This window comes from Rhea americana, unplaced genomic scaffold, assembly GCF_003343005.1.
Source record: "Rhea americana isolate MKP2758 unplaced genomic scaffold, rheAme1 scaffold_307, whole genome shotgun sequence".
Classification (NCBI taxonomy): domain Eukaryota; kingdom Metazoa; phylum Chordata; class Aves; order Rheiformes; family Rheidae; genus Rhea; species Rhea americana.
In genome coordinates, this window is record NW_028186432.1 from 663,153 (window position 1) to 672,752 (window position 9,600).

A 9,600-nucleotide genomic window follows, 5' to 3' on the forward strand; every position below is an offset into this window, starting at 1 on the left:
TAATTTCTTTTATGTTTCAACAAAGTAGCTGTGGTTGTCAGGTTATAAGCAAGTAGACAAAAGAATTATTTTGGCTGCAAAATGGCTTTGACACTGGGACACAAACTTGCTGTGTTTGAGATGAAACATGCTGTAAATATATTAGACTTATATGTAAATATATGGACTTGTGATATACCCAGTACCTGTGGCAGTGGAAAAGAACTGTGTTTTACTCTCAGGGCCTCAGGGAGAGCAGTGAAGCAATTAACRTTATTCCTAAAGCTCCACCATCCATATAGTGCATACCTTTGTGTTTGCTGGTTTCCCTGTAACTGTCTACTATCATTGTTCATGGCAGTGTCCAACAGTCTTCTTCAGCATGAGCTGTGGTCAAATGCAAGCCATGATGTTTGAGGGAAATAACTTCATGTATTTGTTTAGGACATGTTTACATAATCTCTGCCTTCTATGACTCTTCACTTTGTGTCAGAGACAGGTATATATCTCTGGAGATGGAGCTTTTCTGTAAACATTAGAATTCCTTAGATTGCATTCCCAGGCATTATATTCAGAGCTTTTTCTTCTGGAGAGATGTTGGTATGTATTATACCAGGTCCTTACTCTTTGCCTTTCACCAGAGAAATTTTCCACATTCAGGCATGGGGCACTGCTGCAATAAACCACATTAATTGAACTACCAACCCAGAAATGACCAAAAGCTTGGACAAGCCAGTGAGACTAAAATGCCTAACCTTATTCACCTCCTTGCTACAATAAAGCCTATTTTCCTATTGTTCTCCATTTCTCTTAGAATAGTAAGTACAGATCTCCATTCCTTCACACACATGCACACCTGCTCCCCATGACAGTCTTAGGAAACAGTGAGATGATGAATTTGCTTGCTGCCACAATTGTCCTAAATTGAAAAAAAAAATGTAATTAGGTTGGTTTCCAAAGAGAGCAATAAGCTCAAAGGTGGGATCTAGGACCCCTGCTTACCTAACCATCAAAGGGTTGCAACCATTCTCAGTCATTCTGACAAAGGATTGATTTCTAGCAAAAGCTTTACCATAATTCATAAGTCAGTGCAATCTGCCTCCCATTGTATCTGGAATGTTGATCCCTCAAAGACAACACTTCTCAGATCTGCCTCGTGTCTAAGCCTGGGCTATAGATGGGGGAAGCAGTTCTCATGTATTCTGAGAAGATATATTTGCTATAATAAGGGCTATTTTGATAGTGAATTTCTAGTGAAGATAGTTCTAAAACTTTCTTATGAATAGAGTTCATTATTATAGAGTCCACTAGTCTAGTTACTTCTCTCCGCTGTGTATGACAGCAGTAATGTTGCAGATAGCATAAGGGTGCAAGTTATGTGCCCTGGATTTGCACTGAGATCAGGCCTGCCCTTTAAATATGTAGTATTAACATATTACAACCAGTTTTAATCACAGAATAGTTGAGGTTGCAAGGAGACCCTGGAGATCATCTAGTCCAATCTCTCTGCTTAAAGTCGAATCAGCTACAACAGATTGTTCAGGACCATGTTCAGTCGGTTTTTTGAGCATCTCCAAGGACGGAGACTCCACAGACTCTCTGGGCAATCTACTCCAATGCTCAACAACCTTCAAAGAGTCTCCTTTTTTTGTTATGTCTATATGGAATTTCCTACATTTCAATTTGTGTCCTTTGCCTCTCATCTTACCAATGGGAAACACTAAGAGACTGACTCTGACTTCTTTCCTTTGCTGCCCCTCCTTATCAAGTGTTTATAGTGATCCCCCTGAGCCTTCTCTTCTCAAGGCTCAACAGTCCCAGCTCCCTCAGACCCTCCTCACATGAGAGAGGCTCCAGACACCAGCCAGCAGCCAGCAGCCAGACAAGGTCACAAAATAAATTATTTGCAAAGGAGATCAAGTATCCTAACTCTTAATCCCATGTCTGGGTTGCATTTCCCCTTGATTTGCTCTGATTTAGTAATTATTTGTTGTCACCAAGAAAATTAGAGACTCCTTGGCACCTAGCATGCCTGCGGTACCTCCTTACAATGGACAAATAGGAAAGGGAACATGAGTATACTTTAGTGCATGACAGAAATCCAGAAGGAAAGTCCGGCTGTTGAGGAAAAAGTAAAGAAAATTTTCTATGAGATTGAGCAATATCTTCAGAAGTGGTTTCATTGCTGCTATCATTTAAGGCTATCCAGCCAGCTCAGAGATTTATGAAGATTCTTCAAGTAAGTAAATGTAAAGAACTTACTGGTGTACTGGCAGTGACACTCTGAAGAGGGCCTGCTACAGATGCTATATTCACCATCCTTATTATCAGTGTCAGTACCACGGAGCCCCTCTGTTTCGGGGAAACAGAGATGTTAGCGTGACACAAGTCCTAGTCAACAAGACTGTGTAGTTTGGACTGGAATTTGTTCCATTTTTGTAGCCCTTTCAAGGAATCTGTAACTCAGAGGTCCGTGTCTTGAAATCCTTACATTTCATTTGGGCAAACCTCTGATAAATTTGGGGAAGAATGGAGACTTCAGGACTTAACCTGGAAAAAGAAGAGGACAGATGAATAACACCCTCCACAAATCAACTGGCAAGAGGTAGCCTGAGCAGGGAAAAAATAACTCGCGAAAAGCTACAACTGTTCCCTGCAGGCTGGTTGTTTCCCTCCTACTTCCTCCCATCTGAGGAGCCTTTACAGGTTTGCATACGTATTTGCAGTCTTTGCTGAGACTGAACTCAAAAGTGGGGAGTGATCTGAGTGTGCATGGGGGAGATGAATCTCTTCAGGAGACTAGGTTGGGCTTGGATGTTGTAAAACGCTTCTGAGACTGAAAGATCTTAGGCTATGGTGTCACTCTTTTGAGGAAAGAGATGTGTGTCTTGGGTCATTTAAACACAGGTGGGAAACATAGGACAGTGGGATAGATAACCCAAGAGTTATTCTTTTATTTCTGGATTATGATTCTTCGCTTGTTTCCAACTATGTTTTCTGTAGTTTCTCACACTGTGTATTTGTAAGCTCACGGATAGCATAAGGGAGATGAGGGTACTTTTCTCCTCTATTTAAAACTAGAAGTTCATCCCAAGTRAAAAATCTTCTGTCAACATAAATGGCAGTATCTTGCAGTAAGTCTCTGTGTCAACTCTGAGGAAGGAAAGACTGTCAAGATCTCTCTTTGTCTAGACATCAGCACTTCTCACATTAAAGTCCAGGAGGCTGTCACCTCTTCTTTCACTATGGCACATATGCCATCCTAGTTCTAGCTTTCCGCTTTGGGGAAATGACAGTGTAGTCACAAAGCAGCTCTGGCTTTATCTAAAAGGCTCAGTTTCTTTGACACTTCCTAGTCAGGGTCAGGCATAACACTTGTGCTGATCTTATTCAGGCTGTTAACTTTGGCAGCAGGCAAGGATAACATGTTCATGCAGGTCTACTTGGATTTGACATCAGCCTTCGGTAGAACCGGACAAAGTGGATTGAGGCATCTGCAGATCCTGTCAAGCAGAGATAGAGCTGTATTTAATTAGCTCAGTCTAATTCAGAGAGACCTTTGCCACACCTTGTGTTCATTGAACACGCACAGCTTGGTGACACAGTGCAGTTACTGTGCGTTACTGTGCTGCTGTCACTGAGGTCTGCATCTCTTCGACTCTCTGGCTAACCATAGACCCTGTGAAAGAAATGAATAGTAGCTATTACCATGGACATTGATGGGTTCTTTTTGTTTTTGTTCCTCTCTCCCCCTGCTGCCTACTTTTCTTGACTGCAAGATTCCAACTCTCCCTATCCAGGATAAAAAATGCATCTGTTTTACATAAGTTTTTCTGCTGCAGATGGGATGCCTTCTAACTTATACTGCTCTAACAAAGGATGCAAATTTTTGCTCATACAAGGAAGTTTTTTTCACATATATCAAACCGATATCCTATAAACAGCACTAGCTTCTATCCATTCTGAGGGCAGTGTAAACAGCTTGTATTTGCTTGTAAATATTCTACAGGGCTCCTTATTGTTCTTGAGATCACATCTTTCGCCTGTCCACCTTAAAGTAGCTTCAATCATTTTGCTGATTACTTCCAGAATGGAAAATCCTGGTAGGAAATTTTAAGAACTCAGAGCCCACAGTGGTGAACTTCACTTTCATAATAACCCAACAGAGCTTAAATATACAGGCTGACTTGTCTTGCAATTTACTGACAAATATGCTCTTTTCTTCAAGGACGTTTCCGAATAGTGAAAGAAGAGTTTCTATTCTAGTATGAGCATACTTTTAATGGTTTTCCCCTTAATTTTATGTTAATTCATCTAGACTTAAGGGTAGTGAAGAGTTTATTTTATATCCACTGCAAATAAACTAGTGCAATTAACCACTGATATATACAAACTGACCTTGAGAACTAATACATGGCTGCTTCTAATATCAGGTATCTAGTTTAGAATAGGCAGTACACAGATCTGACCCTGGATCAATGAAGGAAATGTCTTGAACAAATTGGGACCACAGAGGTCAGTCTTCTGAAAAACATAATTAAATTGGGCTTGAACTGGAAGACTCAGGCATCAAAGATAGCAGTGATCAAATGATTAGGGGATGAAGGAAGAGGGGAAGTAGCAGAAAGGGAGAAGGCAGCAGCAAAGAGCGTATGAAGTAGCAGCTTTAAAGATGGTGTCTGAAAAGCAGGAATTGTTTAGAGGTATAAACAAGGACAGATAGTCAAAGGCAGATTAAGTAAAAAAAAATAGTGTTTGAAACAAATATGAGCATGTGTTGGCTCAACTAAAAAGCAGACCATGTGAGGAAATGAGGAACAATAAAACATACAGAAAGACAGTATTAGAAATGCAACAAGAAAATCCCTGGGTAATGGAGCCTGTTTTTTGCAATGTAAATTTAAATGCAGCATATAGCAGCTGGCCGCTCTTATCTGATAAGACTGCCATTCTGTGAGTAGTTGGTGGGCAGAAACTGCAAAGTGAAGCAGAATATATATTTGAAATACTTGGGGCTTATCTGTTTTATTTTATTGCATGTTTTCCCTTCATTTTAATTTTAAGAGACTTATTCTTTTTTGGTGCCTCAGTGCCAGTGAAAGGTGGAGTGCCCTGAGGACTGAGGGCTTTTGTTTCCTCATAAATAAACAAAGCAGAGATAGCAGAGCAGCAGCAGTTATCTTTATTGTGCCTTCCATTCACCTCCTTTCAGCCTCACCTGGAAGACATCCTATCTTTCCTAGGACAGGGTCCCCACAAATGAGTCAGGGTTTGACAGAGAAGTAGCAATACTTTGTATAGTTTTGCCRACACCAAATATTCAAAACTTTGAGCCAGACTGCATTAATTCATCAGAGTGACTGAAATGTAATGGTATGTTTGTATTATTATTTCTGCAGTAGCAGATTTGGGGTRCATTTTGCTTACCTACTGTTTTCTTTTGGGGTGCTGTTTTCTGGTGTATTCATATGTTCTGGTCAAGTTTTCTCCACAGACAGGAGAGTTAGAAACATATTAGAAATATATTCTATTATTTAGGTACTTACTACCGGTGAACACTGAGACCCTTAGCTATAGGTAAACCATCAAAGTAGAAACACACGAGATACTTGGAAAGCAGGCAATCTTTCTTTCAAGGACTTCTGTGCTGCAGGAATTTACAGCAGCAGGTTGGGTACTAAGGATTGAAATCACTTAAGTCTTGCACAGGCACCATGGCCTCTGACTTCTGTTCAGTGCCAGATTTGGACTGATAATGAACAAGTGACCTACCTAGGAAAAAGGCTGTAAAAGCTGTCTCTTATCTTTGATCTCTCTTTCTATGCAGTGATGATAGTTCTCCACACAGACTGTCTTTACACACACAAAATTTCCAGGTACCTTGCAAGCACCTGATTAGGAGAAGTCAGTAGGTAGATTTAACTTTGTCTTRCAGATAAGAAAAGATAAACAGATCTTACTCAAGACTATGTATCAAAACAGTGGTAAAGTCATTCAGGAGTTAGTACTAAGGCTAGATTTCTTTCCCATACCTACAGTCACCACAGTCTCCTCTTTCAGTGTAATTACACCAACCCCATACAAGAAGTCAGATTTGTACGAATAAATTATTCAGTGACAGGTCTTATACACACAGAATCACACAGAATGGTTGAGGTTGGAAGAGACCTTTGGAGATCATCTAGTCCAACTCCGCTACTTCAGTAGGTTCACCTAGAGCACACTACCCAGGATTGCGTCCAGACAGATTTTAAATATCTGCAGAGATGGAGATTCTACAACCTCTCTGAGCAACCTGGTTCAGTGCTCTGTCACTCTCACAGTGAAGAAGTTCATCCTCATATTCATGTGGAACTTTCTGTGTTTCAGTTTGTGCCTGTTGTCTCTTGTCCTGCTTCTGGGCACCACCAGAAAGAGTCCAGCCTCATCCTCTTGACACCCTCCCTTAAGGTATTGATAAGGTCTCCTTTCAGTCTTCTCTTCCCCAGGCTAAACAGGCCCAGCTCTCGCAGCCGCTCCTCATAGGGCAGGTGCTCCAGCTCTCTGATCATCTTCATAGCCCTACGCTGGACTCTCTCCAGTAGCTCCATGTCTCTCTTGTCCTGGGGAGCCCAGAACTGGATGCAGTACTCAAGATGTCGCCTCACCAGGGCTAAGTAGAGGGGCACCTCCCTCGACGTGCTGGCAACACTCTTCCTAATGGACCCCAGGATACTACTGGCTTTCTTGGCTACAAGGGCACATTGCTGGCTCATGGTTAACTTGCTGTCCAAACATACACGGAAACAGCATTCTGCAATAAAAGGCTCTGAGAGTCAAAAGAGCTGAGAAACACTTTTCAGAAGTGATTTGCTGAATAATCTTGAGCAAAGTTTTTGAGGTAGATTGTGCCTCTTCTTACTCATCTGTAAAAATTGAGTAATACTAGTCATTTCTATAAAGTGCATTGAAAGTCTGATACAAAAAAAAATATTAGTATCAGTAGTTCATATTTCATTTCTCTTTCCTGTCTAGTGACATAGTAGTTTTGAAATATGTAACTGCATAACCAGATACGACATGATCTCCAAATTTAAGAACACACTAGTCAATGGTAGAAATAATGGCGGTCTTAAGTCCATCAAAGAAACAGCACATTGAGAATCAGGAAGTGAGAGTGATTGGAAAAACAAGATATAACTGGCAAATCTAGTTCCATCCAAACTGAATGAAAGGGAAGAAAATATACTGAAAACTCCACCAGGCTGAAGAAAGAGCTTGGAGTCTATGCAGCCCATTTATTGAATCATGCAGCTGGATAGTAAGGGTCTTGTGTTCCCTTTTCAGACATCTGTTAATTTCTTGCTATACCATAAGCAAACCATTAAGGGTGTATTCTCTAAAACAGTGGGCCTCTGTTACTGGATGCTCGTGCTAATATGCTTTGGAATCTTAATTTTGGGCATTCAGCAAAAATAAATGCAATAGTTTTTTAGTGTGATCTTTTCCTGCCTTATGATTCAGTTTGTCTTGCACATATTTCATAGCACCTCAGAAACTTTGCATGAAACATTCTATGCCCAATTAAGTTAATAATAAACATCAGAGAAAAATATTTTTGTTTTTCCTAACAGTGCCTCTTTGAGTGTAGGCTATACATGAAAGGAAAAATGCCTGCTGTATATACTGCAAATAAAGAATACTGCCTAAGGGCTATTGGGCATTTTGTCTCTAGAGCTTAATGAAAGGTAAAAAAAAAAAAAAAAAAGAAAAAAAAAAAAAAAAGAAAACAGATAAAGGGGAGGATTCCAGTTTTAATTATCCCTCCTTTCCTTGATGAGGAAGATAATAGGAGTATACAAATGTTTTTTCAAGGATTAGAGTAAACCTGGGATAAAGAGCCACCTGAGGAGCTGCTGTTATGGCTCAGAGCGGAGGGGAATTGGACTCAAATGATATTAACAGGCCTTGATCTAGATATGCAGAAAGAGGCAGTCTGTTGATAGATAGCTGTTACACACCATAGAGAATATCTCTGAGAGTCTTGCTCCTTCCTGTGTTTRCTGCTTCTCTGTGTGTTCAAAAAGAGCCGGAATAACTAGTAGCTTCTCTATTGTGCTGATGAAGCTAAACTCAGGACTGCTGTAAAGAAACAGATAAATAAATGAACTGGATAGCTAAAAATAGAAAAAGGGTTCAGCTTAGCTGACTCATGAGTCTCTAGATGAAATCTGATGGAGACTGGCATACAGCATTAAAAACAGACGGCAAAGATATATGTTGGGGGTATTAAATGAATAGAAGAAAATGGATAACCTGTAAATGGTCTAGGGAAAAATTAAAAGAAAAAAAAATGTTTCCAATTAGTGCTATTGAAAATTATGTTCTGCACTTCCTGTGCATCTTTCACTGGAGAATCACCACCCTACACAGATGTGGTTGAGCTGGAAAGCTCTAGGAAATCAGTTTGGCTTGCTGGAGCAATGTACTACTGTGTCTGAGGGAATGGGATGTTTTGTCTCCTGGCCTGAAGCAATCAGGCTGCTCTGGGGCTCCTCTGGGGCTTCTATTAAAGCCACAGCTTCTGGACAGAGTTCAGGCAATTCATGGACAGTACCTTCCATGGAGAAAAAAGGGATGCTGCATACAGCTACTGTAAATACAGGAGCACACACACGTGTCAAGTGGTGTTAGCTCAGTCTGTCTATCTGTTAACCAAATGTTTGCACTTGAATTTTTCTAAATGGCCTCTTTAGTTTCTTTTGGTATGCTTACAAATAACTGTATGCATATGTGAATTGTGTGCCTATTCAAAAATTACTCAGGCAGCAAAACAGTTTTTTGGCCTAACAAATCACCTGATTTATTAAGTTAAAGTCTCTACTTTAATAATGCTACTGCAGTCATTTTCCCAGGCAAAATCACACTTGTCTGGCTGTGATTATTAAGGTTGCAATAAGCCACTCAGAAGTTCTAGACAGAGTTAGACAATTTTTTTTTGTTCGGCCACAAGTTCTACATTCTCACATGTATCAGTTCATGTTGGCCAAACCTATCTGTGAAATTGTTCTGGTTTCAACAGATGATTTTAGAAAAGATATGAAATGAACCATTCAAAATATTTGTTTACAGTGTTTCTGAAATATAATGCTTTAATCTTGAAATGGTGTTTTTAGTGTAGGTATTTACTTAAAATAGTATGTTTTTTAAGGAATGTGTAAACCAAACCTGACAACATACCTAATCTATTCAATAGGACTGAAATAATTTAGTCACTAAAAACAACATTCAGGAATTAAAAGTTGAAACACAGACTTCAGAACAGACACAACTGAAACTGGAACTTGGAAGTAAACATCATTCTAGAATAAAAATTTCCACCTTCTGCGTCACAAGAGACTTTGCTAATTGCTAAGTGGAATTTTAAGCCTGTATTTCTTTCACTCTGTTCTCTGTGTGCTCCCAGAATAAAAGCATTTTAGTYCAAGTTTCAAGCTGTGTGACATCAGATCAGGCGAGGTCTAGAAATTAGACATAATGAAGTAGTGGCACCTGTATCTTCTGGGTATAAGCTGTCTCATGCTGTTAGTTATATCTCTAGTTAATACTCAGGTTTGCCTGGTGTGTTTGCAAAAACTGCAA